The following is a 27,380-nucleotide window of genomic DNA, read 5'->3' as shown; positions in this document are numbered from 1 at the left end:
TATAGAGAACTCTTACAATTCAACAGCAAAAAACAAGCAATCTGATTTAAAAAGTGGGCAGAGGAACTGAATAGACATTTTTCCAAAGAAGGCACACAGATGTCTAACAGGTACATGAAAAGGTGCTCAACATCACTCACCATCAGGGAAATGCAAATCAAAACCACAATGAGATATCCCCTCACACCTGTCAGGGTGGATGTCATCAAAATACAAGAGATAACAAGTGATGGTGGTGGTGCGAAGAAAAGGGAAACTTGTGCAACGTTGGTGGGAATTTAAATTGGTGCCACCACTCTGGAAAAGAGTAAGGAAGCTCTCCCAAAATTTAAAATTAAAACTTCCATATGATCCAGCAAGTCCAATGCTGGGAATATATCCAAAGGAATTGAAATCACTATGTCAATGAGACAACTGCACCCTCATGTTCACTGTATCATTATTTACAATAACCAAGATATGTAAATAACCTAAGTGTCTGTCAACAGATGAATGGATACAGAAAACGTGATGCATATGTATGTATATATAATGGAATCTTAATCAGACATTAAAAAAATGAATTCCTGCCATTTGTGACAACTTGGATGGACCTTCAGTGTATTATGCTAAGTGAAATAAATAAGACAGTGAAAGACAAATACCTATGATCTCATTTATATGTGGAATCTACAAAATAATCCGAAACCCATAGAAACAGAGATCAGGTTGGTGGTTGCCAGAGGTGAGTCAGGGGGTGATTGAAATTCGGGAAGATAATCAAAATGTACAAACTTCCACTTAGAAGATAAACAAGTCCTGGGGACATAGTGTACTGCAAGGTGACTGTAGTTAACAACACTGCGCTGTGCATTTGATAGTTGTTAAGAGAGTACCTCTTAAAATTTCTGATCACAACGAAAATAGTGTGTGACTATGGGTGATGACAGACATCAAGTAAATTTAATGCAGTGATCATTTCACAATATGCACATGTAATAAATCATTATGCTGCACACCTAAAGCCAACAAAGTTATGTGACAATTGTATCTCAGGAATACTTATCCCAGGAAGCGGGGGTGCAAGCCTGGACTACCTACTGCAGGAGCTGCCTTTGCCCTCCAACAGCAGAGGGTGGTAATTGTGACAGGGACTGTAGGTTCCTCAAAGCCTAGAATGATTGCTGTCTGGACCTTCACAGGGAGAGTGTGCAGACCCTGCCCTGGAAGACGGTGGTCATGGCAGCAACGACGGCCTGCCTGTGTGCAGGCTCAGCCCAGACAGCTCCTGTGCTCTGCTGTCACCGCATTTACTTCCCTCCCCACCCTCAGAGGGAGAGGCTTCAATGTTGCGATTTTACACATGAGAAAACTGAGGCTCATTTGCTTTGAATTATTGACCAAGTGGTGGGGGAAGTTTTGAACCCCAGTGTTCTGATTTCAAAGCCACATCTCAGCCCTGATTTTTAGAAGGTGGAGGTCCAGGCACTGGGGACCCTCCACCTTCCTCACTTGTAGTCTTACTCCAGGGCTGCCATCCCCGAGGCGTCTGGGTGAACACATTTAATCCGCTTACTCTGCACCAGCTGAGCCCTTGGCTGCCAGTCTGTTGTCGCTGCCTGACACCAGCTGAGTTTTACAAGTAAATCATCCAACCTGCCCTGCCAGCCCACCTGCCCTGCTATGTGGGGCAGACCCTTCCTAGCCTGGTCATTCTAAACCATTATCTCACACATTTGCACAACTGCATCGAAAGGGCCCTACTCCCTGTGTGGAGGTATCGACAAGGGGAAGGGAGGGGAGTTTGGGGTGACCGCTTACTGTGAAGGTGACACATGATAGGGACATGTTCATGTCCATAATGGCACTCAACTTGAAGCTAAGAACATGGTCACAGCGAGGGCTAAAAGCTGAGAGGCTACAAGGCTGCTGAGAAAGAGGCTTGAATATTGAATTGTAAATGTGTAATTTAATTTAAAAATTAGTACCCTGGGTGATAAGAATTTGCCCCTAAGGCCAGAATTGGCCGCCTGACCATTGGGAACCCCTCAATTCCAGGATGTAATATCTGAGCATGGAGGGGGCTTAAATTGGGGTGCTGTCCTCTCAGTCATGGTGCACCTGCCCACGTGTGCACCCATGAACTGCAGTGCTCACACATCAAGGCACCTCTCATGCCCTGCCAAGGAGGTCAGTGTCATAAGGAAAGGATGACAGACTGTGAGGTCACACGTGTGCCCCTGCAGGGGTGAATGTTGTATAGGGCATAGCCCCCCCACTCTCACCTCCAGGAGGGGTGGTGGAGGGAGCAGGACTACTGAGCCCCTAGGCTTAGCAAGCATCCTGGCTGAGGTTGGGGAGGCTGTCCACTCTGAAGTCATAGGTCAGATGGTAGATTGGAGTCCCACCCCCACAGCTCACCAGTGAGACCGTCTAGTCTGTTTTCTCTGTAAACTGGAACACAGTCACCCTCACCCTCAGAAATGGGGGCAGCCTGTGTAAATTACAACACAAAACCATGCGCTGTTTCAAGTGCCCGGGGTGTCCAGCCCCCCTAGGCCGGGCAGGTGGGAGAGGAGGTGTGTGGGTTAGCAGGTGTGACAGCAGAGCTGAGACTTGGCTGAGTGCATACACTCTAATATCCAGGAACTGCGAGCTACCACTAGCAAACCTGTTCATTGGGGCCATGTGTACTCTCCCTTGACATTTACAATCCCCTGTTTGAACAGAGGCCTCTGGAGTCTATTAGCCACATTGTTGCCTGTCACCACACTGTTGCAGGTCCAGGGTCTCCATTTAGCCAGCTTGAAGGAATAGTCAAACTTTTTCTTAAAACCAGTGACAGAAAACCAAAGTGGCTTAAAGAAGCAAACAGGGCAGGAGAGAATGACTTAACTAACTGAGACATCCACAGGGAGATAGCTTCAGGAAGGGCTGTACCTGGTGCTCAGTGACATCAGCAGAAGTCATCCTTCCTCACCTCTGGGCTCTGCCACTGGTGCCATCTTCACATGGCTCTGCCTTTATGAGAGCAATATAGTCACCAACTGCCACAGGCTGACATCACCACCCCTCAACTCCCAACTGAAATAGAAATTTTCTGCTCCCAGGATTCCAGCAACTATGCCTGACCTCCTTGGAAACTGACTGGGCTGGTGCCCAGCCCTGAGCCAATCACAGTGGCCAGGGAGGATGGAAAATGCTGATTGGCCAGATAAAGGCCATGTGACCATCCTTTCCAGGAAACCTGTGAGCTGTTCACCTGTTTTCAGTTTGGGAGAGTGTGATGTCTCCCAGAGGATCCTGCTACTAGCACAAACTGCAGGTGGCACAGTGAGCTGAAATGAGCCTGTCTGCTTGGTGACAAGTGACAGGTCACTTAGTGGTTCACTGCTCCAGGGAAGGAGGCATGTCCACACAGTATTGGGGCTTCAGAACCAGATGTAGTAGAAAAGCCTCCCAGTCTCCCAAAAGGTGGGAAAGTGAGCAGTGACACAGGAAAGGCACTCCCCTCTGTGGCCCTTGGCTTTCTCCTTGTTACAGTGGAGAGTGCAGTGTTGCCCCTGACAGCTCACTTCCCTGCTGGGAGGCCTATGCAACAGGTGGAGAGTGCTTGGAAAAGCCCACTTATTCTGAGGAACTGTTATTGCTCCTGGTGGCATTATTATTTTCATGTCACTTGTGAGGTGGGACCTGAAGGGTCCCTGATCTGGGGGCACAGACACCCACAGAAACTTGGCCCACTATTACTGTTCATTCAACAATGACTTACCGAGCACCTACTGTGTGTCAGTTTCCCAGGGTAGAGCAGTGGTGTTGACAGCAAAAGCCCCTGCCTCACCTCATCTCTGCATCCCAGGTGGGGTCAACAGTGTGGGAGTTAATGAAGCAGAGGACGTGGCCGAAGCCTTGTGGGAACCCCTGGGTTTTTCTCTGTGCTGAGGGCACTAGCAGCACACCGATTTTGGGACTCAGTACCCGCAGGACCCAGCATGATGGGTAAAGGAGAGGGGCATTTCTAAAAGCCCATCCTCACTAACCCAAGGCTCTGGAGGGCAGCTCCACTCTGCTCAAACCCAGGGGGCATCTTCCACCATTCTGATCACCCTCTGGTATTACTCCCCGCTCAGATGCACTTTTCCCTGTGGCAGCTACACTCAGAATATGTGTTTGTTTCTCTCCCATGTGGTTAAGTGGAGTTCAGATACATAATAGTGATGGAGTGGCTAAGCCTCTGGGCAGATTGCTGGGTGACCCGCGGAAATTGCTGCACATGATTAGCTCCCTTCTGCCAACCAAAGGGCCAGGCCCCAACACTGTTCTGTCTGTTCTAGCTCACTTAATCTGCACAGACACTCTGTGCAGGACATCCTGTTATCCCCCATCTCTGCTGACTTTGGGTGGACAAAGCTTGGGTTTGAGAAAGTTGCCAAGGTCACATTGTTGACAAGTGGGGAGCTGGGGTTTTGCACCCTGGTCCCAGCAGTCTGGATCATGGAAAGGCCTGGGTGGGGCAGCTTATTGCCAAGGGAAGTCCTGCCCAAGCCTCTCCCATGAGAGCCCACCCAACAGCACATCTAGCAGAGTCAGCATTTCCTGGACCAGATGGACAGAACCTCAAAACTTCTTTGCAAACAGATTGTTTCCATGTTCTTTTTTCAAACACAGAAAGGCCACAGGCCAGGGAAGAAAAAGGCCAAGAGTTATTTCATTGGGGAGAGTGAAGGACAAGTGTGAAGACACACAGCACTCCCAGCAGACCTCTCGGCAGAGCCTGCCACTGGGTGAGCAGCTACCATGACTACCTACCATAAGCCTGTGAGGTTCATGCCTGTACAATCCTGCCTGTGAGAAGAGCAAAGTGAAGCTCAGAGAGGTGTGGGGACACTCCAAAGACAAACAGATAAGGTGGGATCATCACCACCATGCTGTGCTGGGACAGGCAGTCACCTGTCACACTGCTCATGCATGGCCTGCTGGGAGTAGTGAAGGCCTGACAGGAGCACAGGAACACTGTGGTGAAGGTGATATTTCTACCTGGGACAGCTGGTGCCGGGAACTCTAGCTGATTCTTCATTGTGCCTGCTTTGAGTGTCAGCATGTTGCAGCCTCATGTAGGGGAAGGGCTGTCTCCTTTCCACACCGGTGCACAAGGAAGAGCATGTACACACTGGCATCACCATAGATCACCGGCAGGATCAGGATCTGGAGCTCAGAGCAGAAACTGCCAACACCTCAGGAACTGGTGCAAGAGGAGGACCTGAGTGCCCCCTGAAACATGTCTAGTTTTAAAAACATACTTAATTAGGGGGAAGTGATAAACAGTTGATCCCTTCAAAATATTCGGTTATCCAAGGAACAACAGCATCTCAGCATTGTAAGAAGATTAAGTCAGTCATCAATAACCATCACTATATGTATGAGAAAACAGTGTTAGGAGATACAAAAGGGTCTCAGGATCATGCAGGTCAGAACTGAGAACCGTCCAAAGCATGTGCTGCATGATAGCCTCTCTAAGCTACCTGAGGCTTGGTCTGCTCCTGACACAGGGCAGATGGTTTTGAGAAAACCACACTCCTCAGGGGACCGCAGGGAGTTGAAAGAGTTGAGTTTGGGTTCCTGATCATCTTCTAAGTTTGGAATTTTGAGATTCTTCTGCACCTGTCCTTCCTCCAGAACAGAATCTGATTCAGGCGGGATTCCAAGGACTGAGGCATGTGCCAGGCAAGAGAGCAGGCATGGCTGAATGAGAGCATCGCCAGTGCCATCAACAAAGAGGCCAGGGCACTGAGATTTCCAGTGATTTAGCATCCTGGCTGGGAGGGGTCATGTGTTCTACAGTGAGTTCTGAGTATCCTGCACCGCCCTCGAGGACCTGCAGGGGGCGCGCGAAGCCAACGTGTCTTAGGTGGCGGTGCGCATACGCAGTCCGCATCAGCAACCAGCGTCTTCTCTGGGGGCGGAGCTTGTTTTCCTCAGGACTGAGCGGGCGGCGCCAGGGAGGCTCCGGCACAGCGCTGCCTGCGTGTTCTCGGGAGGAGGACGCTCCCCGCCCGCTGTCTGAAGATACGCCGGTTTCCCACGGCCTGAGCCCGCTTCCTGCCGGGGTGTGTGTGGACCTGACCGAGCTGGAGCCACGGCCGGCTGGTCAGGATGGGACGGGTGCGCTGGCGGTCCCGCTTCGAATATTCTCCTCGCCCGCCGGGAGCGGGTGAGTGTCCGCGCCCCTGGTCCTCACCGCCCGGGTCCCCCTCCCCCGTGTAATCGGAGGTGTGTACACAAAGGGTCAGGAGCGGGGACGCGGGTGTAATGGGAAAGGGGCTGAGAAAGTACTGAAAGAGTTAAAGAGAAGTGTGTAAAATCACATTATGTTAATTTTTATATTTTAAGTTTGTCAAAGTCAGAGTTTATCATGCTTTTAATTTCTTGTCTTTAAAGGAATGCAATCATTTATTTTATACTTAAAATATGATTCTCAGCTTACCTCGTTTTCAAGTCAAAATACTGCCACGGTTGACATTTTCTCATAATATAGTGACAATCTTAAACATGTGTGAATATAAACTCATTGAAAAAATCTTGCAACATTCCATGCTGAGTAGTCTTGTTAAAAATAATATCCGGGCCATTACTAAATCATTACAAAAATATAATTTTTTTGAATCACTTTTAGAAGTTCCAGAAACAGTGGTATTTTTAAAACACCAACCACTGCATAGTGCTTAAGACCATTTAAGATGAAATATATTCAAACCTAAAACTTTAGAATACTCAAAAGGCAGGATGTCTGCTTTTTCATTGCAAATACATGTTTTCTTCATAAGTGCAATATACGAAAGTATTCAGCTAAATTTTGTATATCTTTATTCAAAAGGTGAAATTAGAATAAAATCTCCTTATTTTTTATTTTAAGGCTAATTCCCATAAAAATTGGTATTTTTATCTGTAGGATCTTAATTGTCCATTCATTTGTTTTTTCTTTTGGTTTCTTTAACAGAGAGTGCATTCTTGTGTCTTTTTAGAGTTTTTAATGCTGCTAACTTATTCCAAGAGACTTTCTGACACTGATAATAAATAAGGGGAGAGGCCTTATAGTAACTGTGCATCTTTTATGTCAGCACATTGCGCTTGCTGATGTGATTTTACATTAGATTATAATATAATTATTTTATTTGATTTACATATATACTAATACATATTTTATATATGTACACACATATATGAATATTTACTAAATGCCATTAATTTGCATGGGGTGGTAGCTGATAACATGTGTTCTTTCTGACCACTGGCTATTCTTATGTGTGTCTAACGTACTTCTTAGAACAGATGCTAGAACATCACACCTCTCATTATACAGTATTTTAAAGGTTATATTTTATTTTACTTATTTTTAAACACTTTTTATTAGGTAATAGTCATTTTACAATGTTATGACAAATTCCACTGTAGAGCAAAATTTTTCAGTTATACCTGAACGTTCATATATTCATTGTCACATTTTTTTTTTTTTGCTGTGAATTACCACAAGATCTTGCATATATTTAAAATTCCACACATGAGTGATCTCATATGGTATTCCTCTTTCTGTTCTGCTCAACCTAGAATAACATTCTCCAGGAGCATCCATGTCTCTGCAAATGGCATTGTTGTCAGTTTTTGTGGCTGAATAGTATCCCATCATATAAATATCCCACGTCTTTATCCAGTCATCTGTTGAAGTACATTTTAGGCTGTTTCCATGTCTTAGCTGTTGTAAACAGTGTAGAGAAATCAGCTGAAAACCTTATGGGGGTTCCCTTGTAACTCACTCTTTGTTTTCCTCTTGCTTCCTTTAGGATCATTTCTTTATCCTTGACTCTGGCTATCTTGATTAGGATGTGCCTTGGTGTGGGTCTGTTTGAGTTCTTATTTTTTGGGACCCTCTGAGCCTCCTGTGCTTGGATATGATTCCTTCTTTAGGTTTGGGAAGTTTTCAGTCATGAGTCCTTTCCATACCTTTTCAATCCCCTTTGTTCTTTTTCCCCTTCTGGAACTCCTATTATGCATAGATTGGCACACTTTATATTACCCCATAGGTCCCGTATATTGTTTTCATTGTTTTTTATTTGTTTTTCTCTCAGCTGTTCTGATTGGGTGCTTTCTGTAGTCCTGTCTTCTAGATCACATATTTGTTCTTCTGTATTTTCTAGTCTGCTTTGCACAGCCTTTAGGTCAGCTCTCATCTCAGCCAATGAGTTTACTAATTCTACTTGGTTCTTCTCTATAGTTTCTATTTCATTTTTGACATATTTTATATCCCTAAACCCTATTTCTTTTAGTTCCTTCAGTACTTTGATCACTCTTTTTTTGAAACCATGATCTAGTAGGCCATTAATGTCTATTTCCTTGATCATGCTTTCAGGGAACTTCTCTTGATCATTTAATTGGGAGTGGTTTCTCTGCTTCTTCATATTGCTCATATCTCTCTGGCACCGTGGCTTAAGGATATCAGTTATGTACTTAACCTGGAGATGGTGTGCCCTTAATGATTTTATTGACAGGTCTTTGTGTCTTTGCCCTGCTTCACGAACTCAGCTTGCTGTTTCATAGGCCTTCTGTTGATGCCCTCATCTGTGCTGCTCTCAGTGGCTGTTGGCTAGCAGATTGTGCCCCCTCCTAACACTAGGTCAGGAGCTGAGCTCTTACCCAGTGGGCGGGCAGGTCACTCCCCCTCCTGATGCCACAGTCAGATTCTGTGCTCAGGGGGAGGCAGGAGGGCAGATCACACCCCATCCCAGCAGCGTGGTCAAGTGCTGTGTTCCTGCCAGGAAGGTGGGTGGCTGCCCACCTGCCCTCTCCTGGTGCTGGTCACTCTGCTGCTCTGTGCAGCTGCCTGCTCTGCCTCAGGTAAGCGGTCTGTAGGTGGGCTCTGGGAAGACCGCGGAACAGCCCCACCTACACTCTGAGCCAAATCTGAGCTCCTTGTTTCCCTTGGCAGCACAAGTTCTCTGAGGTGTCAGGGTAGACAGATCCTCCCTGCCTCGGGCTATAAACAAGTCTCAGTCCTGCCTAGGAGGTTGTGGAGCCCCCACATGCAGTTTCAGGTCTCAGCCCTGCCCCCACCCAGTCACTATGAACAGGAGATGGTAGCTGTGACTGAGCTTTGCCTCTCTTCTTGCGAGATGTGCCAGTAATGGCACAGGTCTGAGGAGACAAAGGCTACAGCACCCCTCCCCCAGGGCACATGCCTGTTTATAGTTTTGTTACCTTTTGAGTTAAAATTTACCTGACAATGAAATGTATAAATTAGGCTTCTGAGGTTCATCCTTGTATCAGTAGTTGATTCTTTTTTATTGTTGAATAGTATTCCATTGTTTGAATATACTATCATTTGTTTTATCCATTCTCCTACTGATAAATATTTAGGCTTTGGGTATCTTTTTTTGCAAGCAAACATTTTTTTAAAAAATGCAAATATAATATACATGCTTAAATGTGAACACATCTTAAGTATGCAGCTCAGTGATTTTTCACAATGTAAACACATCTATGTAATCTTCATCCAGTCAAGAAACAGAACATTGCTGTTCCACTTTGGATTTCTTCCCAGATACTACGGCACACCTTTGATGGACTCAACATCATATATTCAGCCACCATGGATTGGCTTTTTTGCTTTTGAAATTTTTGGTCCCGTACTTTCCACTCAACATTATGTAAGATTCATCCACTAGTGTTTTCTGTAAACTAGTATATTTATTTTTATTGCTTAAAGTATACAACTTGTATGCATGTGCCACCACTTATGGTTATGTATTTATTGTTTACAGGTGTTTGGGTCATTTTCTATTTGGGGCTATAAGAAAAAATGATTATGAGAATTTTCTGGATGTCCTTTGGTGCTCAGATGTAGAAGTTTCTGAAGGGTACACACATGGGTTACCCTTGGTAATAGGGGGTGTGTGTGTGTATGTATGTGTATGTGTGTGTGTGTACATATATATACACACATATACATATATAACTTTCATTCAAAAAGCCTATTTCCAAAGTATTTGTAAGAATTTATATTCCCACTTGCCATGTGTAAGAGTCCCCATTGCTTGTTGCCCTCACCAATGCTTCGTATCACTTAACAACTAACTATTCTAGTGGATGTCTAATGGTGTTCCAAGTGTGGTTTTAGTACATATTTCCATTATTACTAAAGAGGTCAGCCTCTTTCCATAGCTTATTTGGATTTTTTTTTTTTTGAAGCAAGTGTTCAATTTGTTTGCACATTTTAATATTGAGGTTCTGCTTTTTCTCCACTGGTTTTTGTTCTTTATATGCCCTAGATACAAGTCTTTTTTTGGATATAGGTATAGCAAATATATTTTCCCACCATGTGGCTTAGCTTTTCACTTTCTTAATGGTATCTCTTGATAAAAATAATTCTTAATTTTACTGAAGTCCAACTTAAAATTCTTCTTTTATGTTTAGTGCTGTATCCTGTTTAAGAACTCTTTGCCACTTTAAAGTCATTAAAATATCTCCTACATTATTTTCTAGATGCTTTATTTTTGTGCGGGATTAGGTTATTTATTTTAATGGAGGTACTGGGAGTTGAACCCAAGACCTTATGCATGCTAAGCACACATTCCACCTGAGCTTTACCCTCCCCCAGATGCTTTGCTTTATGTTTCAAATTTATTAGATTTATACTCTATCTAAAATTACTGTTCATGTATGGTACAGGGTTTAATTCAATACTGTTCCATTTGTCTATATGTCTAACTTTAGGTAGTTATCACATAGACTTAATATTGTTTTATAATAAGTACTTTAAGATTGTTCTTTAATATCATCTTGGCTATTGTTGGCCCTTCACGCTTCTCTATGTATTTAGAATCAGCTTGTCAAGTTCTACAAAAAAACAGTAACAACAATTAACTTTTGGGGATTTTGATGTGCACATATAAATCTTCGGATCAGTTGAAGGGGAACTGACATCTTTAAAATGTCGAGCCCTCCAATCCATAAATTTGGATTATCTCCGTTATTTTTATCACTGCTGTAACAAATTATCACAAATTTTGCAGCTTAAAGCAACACAAACTTATTATTTTATGGTTCTGTAGGTCAAGTCAGGAACAGGTATCACTTGGCTAAAAGTCAAGATGTCAGCAGCGCTATGCCCTTCTGTGGGTCAAAGGAAGAATATATTTCCTTGTCTTTTCCAGCTTCTAGAGTTCACCCACACTTCTTTACCCATGGCCCTTCCTCTATCTTCAAATCTAAAAGCTTTACAGCTTTCTAATCCTTCTTCCAAAGTCATATCTTTCTGACCAGAGCTGGGAAAGCTTTTCAATTTTTAAGGAATCCTGTTGTTAGACTAGGCCCATGTAGATAATCCAGGATAATCTCCCTGTCTCAGAGTCCTTAACCTGATACATCTGCAAAATCCCCTTTGCCATGTAAAATAACATATTCACAGATTTCAGGATTAGAGCATGCATATAGTTAGGGGTCAATGTGGTGCACTATTCTGTTTATCAAACTGTTTAACATTTGACGCTTTCTGACAAACGTACAAGATAGAAGATCCTGATCATGTTTAGAATGCTTCCTCTGCAAAATATTGGGCACTGAGTTTATTTGAAAGGACTGAAAATAATACTACCACAGGAATGGTTTCCTAATTCTACTGACATTTACTTACTTTATACTTAAATACGCAAAATGGTCAGCCAGGAGTGGGATCTTTGCAAATAAAATAAAAGTATAATTCAAGCATTTATCACTGAATTTACTAGCTAATTCTATTTTAGAAACAGACAGAAAATAAAACAGTTTAGAGTAAGTCTGCTTACTTATATATTAAGTGAAAATAAAGATTTAAAAGCATGTCTGAATATGGGATAAAGTGAGCATCATAAAATGTAATGTTAATATTTAGTACCTGCAAATCTCAAACTCCCAATTTAAAAACAAGTTCATACTGTATAGCACAGGGAATTATATCCAATACGGTTTTGTAGTAACTTATGGTGAAAAAGAGTATGTAAATGAATAAATGTAAGTTCATGTATGACTGAAGCATTGTGCTGTACACCAGAAATTGACACAACATTTTAAACTGACTATATATATATATATATATATATATATATATATATATATATGAAAGGACTATATATTCCAGGAAAAAAATTAGATTGATAACCAACAAAAAATCTGTCAGTAATATAATGCTAGAAACACTGAGACACAAAACAAAATCTCAGGCATACACCTGTTTATAGAGTCATAGAAAAAATAGTGCCTATGCAAGTCCCTGATATGTATGAGAAATTAGGAAAGGCAATATAAAAGTTCAAAATGCTTTGCTATGTAAGAGTTTCAAGATGACTCAGACATAAACGTAAGTGGTCAAAATGTTTATATAATTAATGATAACTTAAAGTAATTGAGGACATCATTTTGAATGAGATAAAGATAGCTGCTCAATTTTCATATTACTAAGGAAGTCATTTCTGTTTGCAGTATGTTCATATTATTTTTATATGTACTTATATTTTATAAAGACATCAACTTAGATCCTGGCTGATAACTGACAGTGGAGCAACTGATTGATATAAATGGGTATCATAGGCTTATCAGATTTCATATGCTTTAAATATACATTAATTATTAGCTGTCAGGAAGAGTTCAATTTTCATTTATTCTAACATAGCTGTGTCACAGGCAGGTTACTCTGTATTTACAATGGAGGATCATGATAGATATAATGATATCAAGCCTTATTGATCTTCAAGGGGTGCTTTTATAAGAAAAGGAGAATAAAATAGGAAAAATCTAAAATACTCCTTTTTTTACAGTGTTCTAACAGTTTTATCTTGATTTTTATTTTTTTACTGAGTTATAGTCCGTTTACAATGTTGTGTCAATTTCTGGTGTACAGCACAATTTTTCAGTCCTTTATGAATATACGTATATTTGTTTTCATATTTTTTCACCATGAGCTACTACAAAATCTTGAATATATTTCCCTGTGCTATACAGTATAAACTTGTTTATCTATTCTATATATACTGTGAGTATTTACAAATCTTGAACTTCCAGTCTGTCCCTACTCACACACCTCCCCCCTGTAAAATACTATTAAATCAACATATATTTATGAAGAACTATGAAAAATGGGAACTGTAAGTTGTTTCTTTAAATTGGAGCAAAGAGAACTCCTTTAACTGGGAAAATAGTTAAAATCTGGCAAGTTTTATAATTTCATGTTCACCCCTGACAGCTTTTCTTTCCTCCTTTCTCCTTCAATCTTTTTTGGGCCTTCTAAAGGATAAATTAAAAAAAAGAAAAAAAAAAAAGAAAATTAAGAAACAGCTTTGCATCTAAAATAACCTCCTAACTGGAAAGATTGTATACTTTGTGAAAAATTTACAGCTGCCTACTTATGATCTATGTCTCTGTCCACACTGCCTTACTTGTTAGGAAGGGTCTTAAAAAAAAAAAAGTAAAGAAAAATAGCAAATTATAATGGCTTTTACATTTTAAATTCTTTTCTATGAGTTTACAATCTGCTCTATCATGAGTTATTAAGATAAACATTATCAGCTATACTCTACTTTCCTATCATGCACATTGTGACTCTGAGAAGCACGCACGCTCTAACTTACAATCTGCAGGTGGTGTACAGGTTAATGCAGTTCTTTTGACAATATATGGTTTTGTAGTCTAGTTGTCAAACTACTACATAATGGAAAAGATGTAGAACTACTGGTACCACTGCCCTCGGTCTCTGTCACTTACCTTAAACATACCTGGAAAAGTAGATTCAAAAACTCATTGGCAAGAACATTTTTCACACTCCAGATCTGATATTCCTCTAGAGTTAAGATGGCCATTCTGAAAGAGAAACAATGTTTAAGAATATCTTAAATCTTCATTTTCTTATATTATTTGAATAAAATCTGTTTTATTAAACTTGCAACGGTCATTTGTCTGAAAGAAAACTAATGATTTAATGTAGATGCTATGTGTTCATCTAAAAGTAGGCCAGCAAAAATAAGTTCAAAAGTAACCAAACTCTGAAGTAGTGAGTCATAACGTGGGCAATTTATCACCAAAAATCTTCCTCCAGTAAGACCTGGGAAATAACTCACAGTATCTTCTGGTTCAAGGTGAAGTTTACTAACAGAACCAACAAAAGGTTCTGGGTAGAGAAAAAGGACTATTTACTAACTTTGAAATCATCTTTCCAAACTCTCTGGATTATGCCCATTGACCCTAATAATTTTCTAAGATCTTCTTTAAAACACCTGGCAATATCATTAGACTTCTTAAGAGACTTAAAAGAACTAAATATATATAATAAATGAGTATCTATATTAACATTTCCTCAAAATAAAATTTAGCATTACTTTCACAAGTTGAGTAAAGTGGTATTTTTTTGTTTTTGGTGTCATAGTGTACCAAAAATTACATTTAAGTACAGTAGACATATTTCTTGGGAGGCAAAAATATAACCAAATGCTTCTTACTTCATGTTTTGAACAATCACCTTAACAATCCTAGATGAATAATAATGTTCTTAGCTTTTATTACTTAATTATATTATTATTATCTAACGTTTTATTATTTAATGATACTTAGTAATATTTATTATTAATCATATTCATGTATTCATTCAATATATAATACCATTTATTATAAGAAAAGATTTTAAAGCACTGTGGTGGTAATTATTGACTTTCAGGATGCAACTTCCATTAAAGTATATTAATACCAATGTAATGATACAAAATAATGGGTAATATTGTCACAGTTTAGTCACCAGTGACTATGGGTAATAGGTTTGGTTGAAAGGTCCAAATTCTATTCTAAATTTTTACCATTTCATTGTTATGGTTACACGGAGATGGAGCAGCTAAATGATCTTTTTTTTAATGTTCAAAGTACAGCCATAAGAAGAAGCTCAGTCTTACATAAAAATAGACAGCAATGATAACCCCATACTTATCAAACACCCAGAAAAAAGGCAATGGAAATTGTATCTCTACATAAGGTATTTCCTAAAAGAAACTTTCCTATGTTTCTGTTTTCATATATACCAAATAGAAATGGCTACCTTACTTTGGGCAGAAAAGTAAATGAAGACGGTTATCTGAATTGCCAAACAAAGATCAAGCCCTGAAAATTAATTTCTACTATTTATTTCTTTTGATTGTCAGTTAATAAGACTATGATGATTTCTTCTGGATTTGTGATTAAAAAAAAAATGTTACTTATTTTTCTAAGCCTGTATAAGAACACTATGGTCTACATCCTACCATCTACTACTTGGTACATGTCAAGATTTGAATAGAAAGGGTCAAATTAAGTCATATGTGTCTCACATATATGGATTATCTTCAGTTTCACAGGGATACATAGACATTAAGGCAAACCTATTATAATATCTTCAATAAATGTTGTGAAACTGAAAAAATTCAAGGCCTTATTCTTTGTAAAGTACATGCTTGTTTCTGCTATTATACACTTATTCTGGCTGCTATTAAAGAACTTAGGACAGACCCTCACCAATATTATTGAAAAAAAATTTTTAAACTATATACACCACCCAGATTGAGATAAAAAATAATTTCCATCATCCCAGATATCCTATGGTCCTTCCCAGTTAAATCACCCATCTCCTAAATCACTATTGTAACACTTATTAACATTAGTTCTGTCTCTGTTCTAGAACTTCATATAAATTGAATTGTACAATGTGTTCTTTTATTCTGTGGCTTCTTTTGCTCAATATAAGCTTTGTTTTACCATAATGTATTAAAATGGGAGAAGTAAAGATTATAAATTACAGATGGCAAGGGCTGTCTCTACTTAATTTTTATAAAATGCCTAGCTTATAAAATATAATGTTTTTATGTAAATAACACTTAATGGAGTTGTTTAAAGGTGGAATGGGCTTTCTTTAGGGACAACTTGGAGGTATTGTAACCACAGGTCCAAATAAGCATTTAGCAGGGATGATGTAGAAGAGATTCAATTATGTATATGTAAGGTATGTATACCAATTCAGAATATAATGTATTTTTAGAAAAGAACAAATTAGTCTCTGCTAGACTCACCTTTGTGGTGTCATGTGCATTCTATCTGTCTTCTACAATGTTGGATACATCCACATGTAATTCCTTTAAAACCAGAAACCCAAGTCAGTAGTTAGGAAAGAGAAGGTATTGTTTTTATTAGCCAGTAGCTGAAGTATAAAGTATTTTGTCAAGTTTTTTTTTTAATTACAGAAATAGATTGTTTACCTTAACGATTATACAATTTTCCAGTGGTTTCATTTTTTTTTACATAATACATTCAGTTTATTAAATTTTCTAAGGCAAATTCTCTTCCTAATTTTGCATCTTTGGCTATGAATATTTTGAGTAGCATAATATAGAACCTGGAAGTAGTAAGAAATCTTTTTCTCAACCTCTTTTAAAAAATTCTTCACTCTATGTTCCTGTTGGAAGTTTACATGCAAGAAGATGTATACAATCAGACTTTACCAGGGTATCATCGGTGCAGTTGTCCTTCCAGACCTCTAAATGTGCAACCACGTGTCTCTCAGTTCAACCCTAGAAAGAACTCCGTCACCGTCAACATCAAATACCTTGAAGCAAACTAAAGAAAAGAAACTCTTATGGAGGGAAATTACTTTCATATTCTGAAGTATAATACATTTTATTACAAGCTGCCCTAGTAAAATTACTTAGTTCCTCAAACAACTACATTCTGGATTAAGTTCTTATTTGGAGGACACTGTGTCCTTAAAGTCCTTTGAACTTGTAGGCATTCCTGTACACTTCACAAGTCTCTCTCCTTATATCATTAGCCAGCTTAGAGAACTCTATCATTCACCTAAATCTAAAGTTAAATTTCTTGCAAACTGAAAAAGGGCCTAGTTACTATACAATATCTCACAGATTTTGAGAAGGTAATTCAAGCTTTTAAATTAATTTCTAATATTTAAAACTGATCACTTCAGAGTTGATTCTTACAATCCTGAAAATATTCCATCTACATTAAGAATCAACAAAAAGCTGGTACAGTCAGCCCCCTGTATCCATTGGTTCTGCATTCACAGGTATAAACAGTAGATCAAAAAAATATATATATATAAAATATATATACATATAACTTTCCCAGAAAGTTCTCAAAAGCAAAACTTGAATTTGCTATTCACTGACAACTATTTACATATCATTTACATTTTATTTACAAACAATTACATTATATTAGGTATTACAAGTAACCTAGAGATGATTTAAAGTATACAGGAGGATGTGCATAGGTTATATGCAAATACTATGCCATTTTACATAAGGACTTGAACATCCATGTATTTGGTATCTGAGGGGGTGTCAGAACCAATACTCAGCAGATAATGAGAGATGACTGTATAAAGATTTTGCCTCTCCAATGTAATTAATGTGCACCCAATATTTTTGCCTAAGAACAATTTGAAATATTCAATGAAGTTTATATACAACAAGCTGAAAATCCGAAATATCAGCACTTTGCTAATTAACATCAATATCAGCAAAATTGCTAGTTAGTCTAGTTGGTTAACTTCCACTAGTCCACTGGCAAAAAATAAATTTAAAGAAAAATTTAAGACAATAATTAACCTAAATTGAGGAACAAAGGCTTCAGCCTCTTTACTACCAGAACTTTAATGTGAACAAATAATCTATCACAAAGCCAGGTTAGAGTAATGGTATTCTATCAGGGAAGATAAAAAAAATCTAAATTTTTAAGATTAAATAATTATCTACTTCACACACCAGTGTAATAATTATGCTATTAAATTAACACAGTGCATCACAGTACAACATTACTAAAGAATATTGAACTATTAAGTATCATACCCAAAATATGCTGTATTTGTGAAGATGTATTTTAGAAAGATGCAGTGATAATGACCCTAGTGAATATATAAGAATTAGGTTCCAATTAAATGTAAACTGCTGCATTTTCCTAACCAAATATGGTTAAGATTTATTAATGTAATATGCTTATAAATTATGCTATAATATTTTAGCTAGGTTTAAAAGATAAATTTAGTATTTAATAAAATTGTTTTATCATAAATTTAATTTTGCTAATAAAATATCAATATACACAGTGATAGAAAATAAGTTGGAATTCAAGTTAAGCAAGACAAATTTTCTATATAGACTACCAGAAAATAATTTCTATATGCTTAACATTTTAAAACACATCATGACTGATGTAGTTCATTTGTCATGAATTGTACATTCATCTGGAAATTCAACCATTATTAATAACAAAGATCTTAAATTACTCCAAGGTAAAAAAGAATAGATGATTTAACCTTTACACTGACCTCAGTAAAACCTCAGCAAGAGACTGCTATTTGCCAAAGGGATGAAAATTCAAGCTTTAATCAGATGATTTTTTACATGAATGGATGCTAATTTTTTTCTCTGTATAGCTTCCAAATTTTGTGATGTTTAACACACTTACATTTCTGTCTTTCAGCCAGAGGTCCTCTGCAACAAGCTGATAACCCACAGAATATCTCCTTAAAATCTATGTGGCTGTCATGATTTTCACCAAAATCATTAAATAAACCTGTAAAATAGGAACACAGAATAAATCACAGCCAACAAACTTCCTGTTAATAATGACATGCTTATGAAAGGAGGCATGACTTACATAAGCTGACGTAGTTTTTAAAAGTTATCAGTAGTTTCCACTGTCTTAGGAAGTTTTTTTTTTCCTCCCCTGGCATAATTATAACCAAAATTGAACTTCCTAGAAGAAAATACTATCATTTAGTGTTTGGTTTTGTCTGCCTACCTGTCTCTATCTTATATTAATTCCAAAAGTCAAAAGTGATTGTAGAATGTAAAAAATAAAAATATATTTCAAAAATTTAACTGGAAAAAAGCCAGAGACCACAATTATCCTAATATGGAAAGACTAAGAAGAAAAAGGAAAAAAGAAGAAGAAAAATTGAACTCTATCAAAGATATACTGTGTTGTTATTAACAAGCTTCATACAGCTCCTTCATGAAGCAAAGAAAACTAACACACTATATTATAAGAGAAAGAAATTCTGTACTGCAGTCTTCATTGTGCCACTTAATCTGTATAAATAAATATATTAAATTTCAGAAATAAAGGGCAATTTATAATCTAATCCTGTGGTTTTTAAACTTTTCATAAAAAATAAATGGAATCATTTTGTTTTCAAATGAAATGATTTCTCAATCTCTAATTCTAAAAAGGTAAAAAAAATACTGCACTGCTGAATGCACAGTGGAAGCCCTGTCTGTTCTAGCTCCCCTAACAAATATTTCTAAAACTTACTAGAAACCTGAAGAATACAGACTGTCTATTTCAAGACTCTAATTCTGTGCCCTCAAAGAGCAGAAAATTGAAGCTAAGAAGTAATTAAATGACTTGCTAAAAGTAAGAAATTTTTTTAAAAAGGTCTGAATCAGAAGCAGAACCCAAGCTTTCAGATTTCCAATACAGTTTTTGTGATTATCACCCACAACTACTCTTTGTAAACCTCATTTAATATATATATATATATAGTAGTGAAAATTTTAGAGCTAAGTGAGGACCTTAGAGATGGTCTAGTCCAGTGGTTTCTTAATTTTTCAAAGTTGGGGGAAGGATACAGCAGTGGAACCTTCTTCTATATAAAAGATATACAATAGACACTCCTCAGCTGAGGAAGAGGTGGGGTCATGTGTGGAAGCTAGAGCTTTGCCTATTCAGTGTCCACCACCCTGACCCTGCACCAGATGCTGAGGCACCGCACTGGAGCACAGTTTCATAATGATCGTCTTGGTCAAACTGATTTTATATATGAGAATATTCAGGTGCAGAAAGGTAAACCGACTTACGCAAGGCTCCAAAGGTGGAACAAGGCTCACGTGTTTAGAAAAGAACATTTGTAGAAAATAGAAGGATTCCCACCTTCAGTCAGGGATGGACGAATTGGTGGTGAAGCCAATGGGCCAAATGTCTCTAAATCAAATCATCCAGTTCGGGATTGAGCCCTCAGCAACCAATAGCATTTCTCCAGATGAATGATGTCTGATTCTTGCACTAACAATCAAATCAAACAAGATTATAAAATCTCACTCTTCTCTTCTGGACAATTAATTAGTTCATCCTGATAATGTAACTTCTAAAGATACAATTTAATTTCCCAGTTAAACTGTTAAAAACCTACCTAAAACAAAAACTCTGAAAGACAAATATATTGTATCTAAAGTGGCATGTAAATTAAATTCAAATTAACATAAAAGAGGCTTTAAAATGGGAAAAAAATTTGCAATTTCCCATTAAGCAGGCTGTTTAATTCCATCATGTAAAATAATAAACTAAGATATTTATTTTTTGCTTCCCACACTTTTATCTGTATTCACTTTGGTGATTTTAATCTCTATCTTGGATTTGAAAATTCTTGATCATAGTCTCTCCTGGCTACACAGGTAACACACTAATAGCCGAATCTATGTTTGAGTTATCCTGTCACTATGGTAACCACTTACACATTTAATACTTATTAAATAAATGTACAAATGGGATAGACCTAAGCTTCTTCTTGGCCGTAAAATTCTTACTACCCCTCCTATAAAGGCAAGAGCCTCCTCTGTAGGACAGAGTGTAAATGTATCTCCTGAGAAGGATTCCCCAACAAGGGCTGTCTTTACAGCATGCTTTTAGATAAGATGTTTTTATGGGACATTTCAATAAAAGGATGAAGGACCTAAGCTTCCCAGTATGGTGGGAGTTGTGATGGGCATGGGAGGATGCTCACTTGGGAGGATGAGATGTTAAAGACACTAACAGTGAAAAGGACAGGGCAAGATGAAGGGCGATTGGGAAACAGGACCACAGAGATGTGACATCTACTTCACACTGTCATCTAAGTGATACCTACTTGAAAGAAACATTTCTAAAGTTAAATTCTATAATGGGGGTTATTTAAATGAAGCACACATATACTCAATGAGTAGATCACATAATTTTTAGAGATTCAGAGTACTTTTTACATCAATAACTAGTATTTATAAATTCCTGTGTGCTAAATAAGTATATGGAATTATTTTCATTTTGCTTTTAGACTTACTACAGCTTAACCTATTCACTGCACTGATACAGAGTAATTTTTCTAATGAATAAAAATGATAATATACAACCTTGTTAAAGATTCTTTAATTTCTCCATCACCAGATTTATGAACATTTAGGCCTATTTGTCAGGCCCCATTTCTTACCAGCTTTTTCACCAACACCTTACATTTAGGTTATATTGCATTACCCAGAGGTCGGGAAATGTTCTTTCGCACATCCATGTCTTTATTAGGTCCTGTGTCCTCTGAGGAGAAACATTCTCCCCAATTTCACATCCTTCCATTTTACAGCCTAACCACTAATCCTTCTGTGAACACCTTCTAATGCTTTCCAACCTCACCAGCTACACCAGGGTTTTAACTTCTCTCTTCCGCAACTGTCCTCCACTGTATATAGTATCCAATATTCAAGTGAAGTATGAGTCCTCGTTTACAGGTCTGTGGCCTCCCTAGATTATAAAGTATTTGGATTCAGAAACCTTGTCCTTTTATCACTGTAGCAGCTAGAATTCATTTCATAGGACCTGATACATAGTAACCACCCAATAAATACTTGCTGAATGAATGAATGAATGAATGAATAGCCAAGGCAATCTTCACAGCCAAGGCTTCCCCATTCTAGCTCAGTATTCTTTCTTTTTTCTTTTTTTTAGGTTTAAAGTTTTAACATTTTTTATTGATTTGTAATCATTTTACAATGTTGTGTCAAATTCCAGTGTTCAGCACAATTTTTCAGTTATTCATGGACATATACACACTCATAGTCACATTTTTTTCTGAGTTATCATAACATTTTGCGTATATTTCCCTGTGCTATACTGTGTAGTCTATTCTACAATTTTGAAATCCCAGTCTATCCCGTCCCACCCTCCACCCCCCTGGTAACCACAAGTCTGTATTCTCTGTCTGTGAGTCTATTTCTGTCCTTTATTTACCCTTTTTTTTGTTTGTTTGTTTGTTTTTGTTTTTGTTTTTTAGATTCCACATATGAGCGATCTCATATGGTATTTTTCTTTCTCTTTCTGTCTTACTTCACTTAGAATGACATTCTCCAGGAGCATCAATGTTGCTGCAAATGGCATTATGTTGTCGGTTTTTATGGCTGAGTAGTATTCCATTGTATAAATATACCACCTCTTCTTTATCCAGTCACCTGTTGATGGACATTTAGGCTGTTTCCATGTTTTGGCTATTGTAAATATTGCTGCTATGAAGATTGGGGTGCAGGTGTCATCCTGAAGTTGATTTCCTTCTGGATACAAGCCCAAGAGTGGGATTCCTGGGTCATATGGTAAGTCTATTCCTAGTCTTTTGAGGAATCTCCACACTGTTTTCCATAGTGGCTGCACCAAACTGCATTCCCACCAGCAGTGTAGGAGGGTTCCCCTTCCTCCACAGCCTCTCCAGCATTTGTCATTTGTGGATTTTTGAATGACGGCCATTCTGACTGGTGTGAGGTGAGACCTCATTGTAGTTTTGATTTGCATTTCTCTGATAATTAGTGATATTGAGCATTTTTTCATGTGCTTTTTGATCATTTGTATGTCTTCCTTGGAGAATTGTTTAGGTATTCTGCCCATTTTTGGATTGGGTTGTTTATTTTTTTCTTATTGAGTAGTATGAGCTGCTTATATATTCTGGAGATCAAGCCTTTGTCGGTTTCACTTGCAAAAATTTTCTCCCATTCCGTAGGTTTTCTTCTTTTATTTCTGGTTTCCTTTGCTGTGCAGAAGCTTGTAAGTTTCATTAGGTCCCATTTGTTTATTCTTCCTTTTATTTCTTCTAGGAGAAAAGTTTTAAATGTATGTGAGATAATGTTTTGCCTATGTTTTCCTCTAGGTGGTTTATTGTATCTTGTCTTATGTTTAAGTCTTTAATCCATTTTGTGTTTATTTTTGTGTATGGTGTAAGGGAGTGTTCTAGCCTCATTGTTTTACATGCTGCTGTCCAGTTTTCCCAACCCCATTTGCTGAAGAGACTGTGTTTATTCCAATGTATATTCTTGCCTCCTTTGTCAAAGATGAGTTGACCAAAAGTTTGTGGGTTCATTTCTGGGCTCTCTATTCTGTTCCATTGGTCTATATGTCTGTTTTGGTACCAATACCATGCTGTCTTGATGACTGTAGCTGTATAGTATTGTCTGAAGTCTGGGAGAGTTATTCCTCCAGCCTCTTTCTTTCTCTTCAGTAATGCTTTGGCATTTCTAGGTCTTTGATGGTTCCATATGAATTTTATTATGATTTTTTCTAGTTCTGTGAAATATGTCCTGGGTAATTGGATAGGGATTGCATTAAATCTGTAGATTGCCTTGGGTAGTGTGACCATTTTAACAATATTGATTCTTCCAATCCAAGAGCATGGAATATCTTTCCATTTTTTAAAGCCTTCTTTAATTTCCTTCATCAAAGGTTTATAGTTTTCTGTGTATAATTCTTTCACCTCCTTGTTTAGATTTATTCCCAGATATTTTATTACTTTGGGTGATATTTGAAAGGGGATTGTTTCTTTACTTTCTTCTTCTGTTGTTTTATTGTTAGTGTAAAGGAATGAAACTGATTTTTGAACGTTAATTTTGTAACCTGCTACCTTGCTGAATTCTTCAATCAGCTCTAGTAGCTTTTGTGTGGACCTTTTAGGGTTTTCTATATATAGTAACATGTCATCAGCATATAATGACACTTTTATCTCTTCTTTTCCAATTTGGATCCCTTTTATTTCTTTCTCTTACCTGACTGCTGTGGCTAGGAATTCCAGGACTATGTTGAATAGGAGTGGTGATAGTGGGCATCCCTGTCTTGTCCCAGGTTTTAGTGGGAAGCTTTTGAGTTTTTCACCGTTGAGTACTATGCTGGCTGTAGGTTTGTCATATATAGCTTTTATTATGTTGAGATATGTTCCCTCTATACCCAATTTGGCAAGAGTTTTTATCATAAATGGGTGTTGAATTTTATCAAATGCTTTTTCTGCATCAATTGAGATGATCATGTGGTTTTTGTCCTTTCTCTTGTTGATCTTATGTATTACACTGATTGATTTGCGTATGTTGAACCAGCCTTGTGTCCCTGGGATGAACCCCACTTGGTCATGATGTATAATCTTTTTTATGTGTTGTTGGATTCTATTTGCTAGAATTTTGGTGAGGATTTTGGCGGCTATGTTCATCAGTGATATTGGCCTATAATTCTCTTTTTTTTTGTAGTGTCTTTGCCTGGTTTTGGTATCAGGGTGATGGTGGCTTCATAGAATGAGTTTGGGAGTATTCCCTCCTTTTCAATCGTCTGGAAGAGTTTGAGAAGGACTGGTATGAGTTCTTCTTTTTATGTTTGGTAGAATTCCCCGGTGAAGCCGTCCGGTCCTGGACTTTTATTTGTAGGAAGGTTTTTAATTGCTATTTCTATTTCCTTTCTACTGATCGGATTGTTCAACTGTTCAGATTCTTCTTGATTCAGTTTTGGTGGACAGTATGTTTCCAGAAACTTGTCCATCTCCTCTAGGTTATCCAGTTTGTTTCCATATAGTTTTTCATAATATTCTCGTATGATATTCTGTATTTCTATTTTGTTTGCTGTAATTTCTCCATTTTCCTTTCTTATTTTGCTAATTTGTACTCTGTCTTTTTTATTCTTTGTGAGTTTGGCTAGATGTTTTTCGATTTTATTTACTTTTTCAAAAAGCAGCTTTTGGTTTGGTTGATTTTTTCTTTGGTCTTGTTAAACTCTATTGTATTTAATTCCTCTCTGATCTTTATTATTTCCTTCCTTCTGCTGCTTTTTGGGCTTTTTGTTCTTCTTTTTCTAATTCATTCAGGTGGCGGGTTAAATTGTTTATTTGAGATTGTTCTTCTTTTTTGAGGAAGGCCTGTATCGCTATAAACTTCCCTCTTAGCACTGTCTTTGCTGTGTCCCATAGGTTTTGAGTGGTTGTGCTTTCATTATCATTTGTCTCAAGGTATTTTTTAATTTCAGCTTTGATTTCCTCATTGATCCATTGTTTTTTCAATAATATATTGTTTAATCTCCATGCTTTCCTTTTTTTCTCCTTTGTTTCTCTGTTGTTGATTTCCAGTTTCATGGCATTTTGGTCAGTAAAGATGCTTGAGATAATTTCTATGTTCTTAAAATTGTTGAGGTTTCTTTTGTGCCCAAGTACATGATCGATCCTGGAAAATATTCCATGTGCACTTGAAAAGAATGTATATCCTATTTTTGGGGGGTGTAATGCTCTGAAATTATCCACCAAATCTAGTTTTTCTATTGTAGTATTTAATTTCTCTGTTGCCTTGTTTATTTTCTGTCTGGAAGATCTGTCTAGTGATGTTAATGCAGGGTTAAAATCTTCAACTACGATTGTATTCCCATCAATATCCCCCTTTATCTCTGTTAGTAATTCTTGTATGTACTTAGGTGCTCCTATATTGGGTGCGTATATATTAACGAGTGTAATATCCTCATCTTGTATCACTCCTTTAATCATTATAAAATGTCCTTCTTTATCTTTCTTTATGGCCTTTGTTTTAAAGTCTATTTTGTCTGAAATCAGTACTGCAACACCTGCTTTTCTGGCTTTTCCATTTGCATGGAATAACCTGTTCCATCCTTTCACTCTCAATCTATATGTGTCCTTCTCCCTAAAGTGGGTCTCTTGTATGCAGCATATTGAAGGTTCTTGCTTTATTATCCAGTCTGCCACTCTGTGTCTTTTGACTGGAGCATTTAGTCCATTAACATTTACAGTAATTAATGATAGATGTGTGTTTATTGCCACTTTGAACTTATATTTGCAGTTGAATTGGTATATGCTCTTTGTTCCTTTCTTCTTCCTTTTGTGGTTTGGTAATTTTCCTTTGTATTATCATGGATTTTATTTAATTTTTGTGACTCCTTTATAAATTTTTGGCTTGTGGTTACCCTTTTTTGTAAATCTGTCAACCCATTACTATAACTGTTTTTATTAAACTGATAGTAACATGATCTCAATCCCATCCTACTGTTAAAAAAATTTTAAAAAGAAAGAAAAATATTTTCCATATTTCCCTGCCTCCCTCTCCCATTCTCAGTGATTTGTATGTCTTCTTTTATAATTTCATGTTTACTTTATTTGTAATTCATGAGTTATCACCTTTCTAGTTGTGTGTTTCTCATTTCTGTAGCATCCTGCTGCTTTTCTATTTAGTATAGCCCTTTCAATATTTCTTTTAGCATGGGTTTAGTGTTGCTAAACTCCTGCAGCTTTTTTTTTTTTTTTTTTTTTTGGTCTGTGAAACTCTTTATTTCTCCTTCTATCCTCAAGGATAGCTTTGCTGGATAAAGGACCCTAGGCTGGATCTTTTTTTCATTCAGGGCTTTGAATATATCTTGCCACTCCCTTCTGGCCTGTAGTGTTTGTGTAGAGAAATCAGCTGAGAGCCTTATGGGGGTTCCCTTGTAACTTACTCTTTGCTTTTCTCTTGCTGCCTTTAGAATCATTTCTTTAACCTTGACCATGGCCATCTTGATTATGATATGTCTTGGTGTGGGTCTATTTGGGTTCTTCCTGTTTGGGACCCTCTGAGCTTCCTGTACTTGGATATCTGATTCCTTCTTTAAGTTTGGGAAGTTTTCAGTCATGATTTCTTCAAAAACCTTTTCAATCCTCTTTGATCTTTCTTCTCCTTCTGGGAACCCTATTATGCAAAGATTGGGAAGCTTTATATTATCCCATAGGTCCCTTATGCTATTTTCATTATTTTTTATTTGCTTCTCTTGTAGTTTTTCTGAATGGGTGCTTTCTATTGCCCTGTCTTCTAGATCACTAATTCGTTCCTCTGCATTATCTAGTCGGCTTTGCACAGCTATTAGATCATTCCTCATCTCTGTCAATGAGTTTAACCATTCTACTTGGCTCTTCTTTATAGCTTCAATTTCATTTTTGACATATTTTATATCTCTAAACACTATCTCTTTTAATTCCTTCAGCAATTCGATCACTCGTTTTTTGAAATTTTGATCCAGTAGGCTATCAATGTCTATTTTGTTGATCTTTCTTTCAGGGGATTTCTCTTGTTCTTTTAATTGGGAAAAGTTTTTCTGCTTCTTCATCTTGCTCATACCTCTTTGGCACTGTGGTTTATGGAGTATCAGTTGTTTATTTTGGTCCTTAAGCATTTTATCTATCTGATGCCTATTTAGGAATAGAACTTAGGAAAAAAAGAAAAAAAAATAAGAGAGAGAGAGAAAGAATTTTAAAAGAAGGGAGAAATAGGGTTTGAAAACAG

At 37.7% G+C, this 27,380-nt stretch overlaps 2 long non-coding RNA genes across 2 annotated transcripts in view; one reads left to right on the top strand and one right to left on the bottom strand.

Annotated features, from left to right (window-relative positions):
• The first annotated feature begins 3,403 nt into the window (after window positions 1–3,403).
• LOC141576753 (uncharacterized) overlaps window positions 3,404–27,380 on the top strand; it is a 35,838-nt gene continuing 11,861 nt past the window's right edge. The window contains exon 1 of the long non-coding RNA XR_012505177.1: window positions 3,404–6,190. This is a non-coding gene — a long non-coding RNA (uncharacterized LOC141576753). The remainder of the gene's footprint in view (window positions 6,191–27,380) is intronic.
• Window positions 16,160–23,350, bottom strand: LOC141576749 (uncharacterized). The gene is made up of 3 exons (XR_012505173.1): window positions 19,890–23,350; window positions 18,496–18,603; window positions 16,160–16,629 (listed from the first exon to the last, which is right to left on the bottom strand). It is a non-coding gene; the product is annotated as an uncharacterized LOC141576749 (long non-coding RNA).

This window comes from Camelus bactrianus, unplaced genomic scaffold (assembly GCF_048773025.1).
Source record: "Camelus bactrianus isolate YW-2024 breed Bactrian camel unplaced genomic scaffold, ASM4877302v1 HiC_scaffold_28, whole genome shotgun sequence".
NCBI classification, from domain to species: Eukaryota; Metazoa; Chordata; class Mammalia; order Artiodactyla; family Camelidae; genus Camelus; species Camelus bactrianus.
Note: the sequence above shows the minus strand (reverse complement) of the source record. Positions and strands in the feature narration are given on the sequence as shown.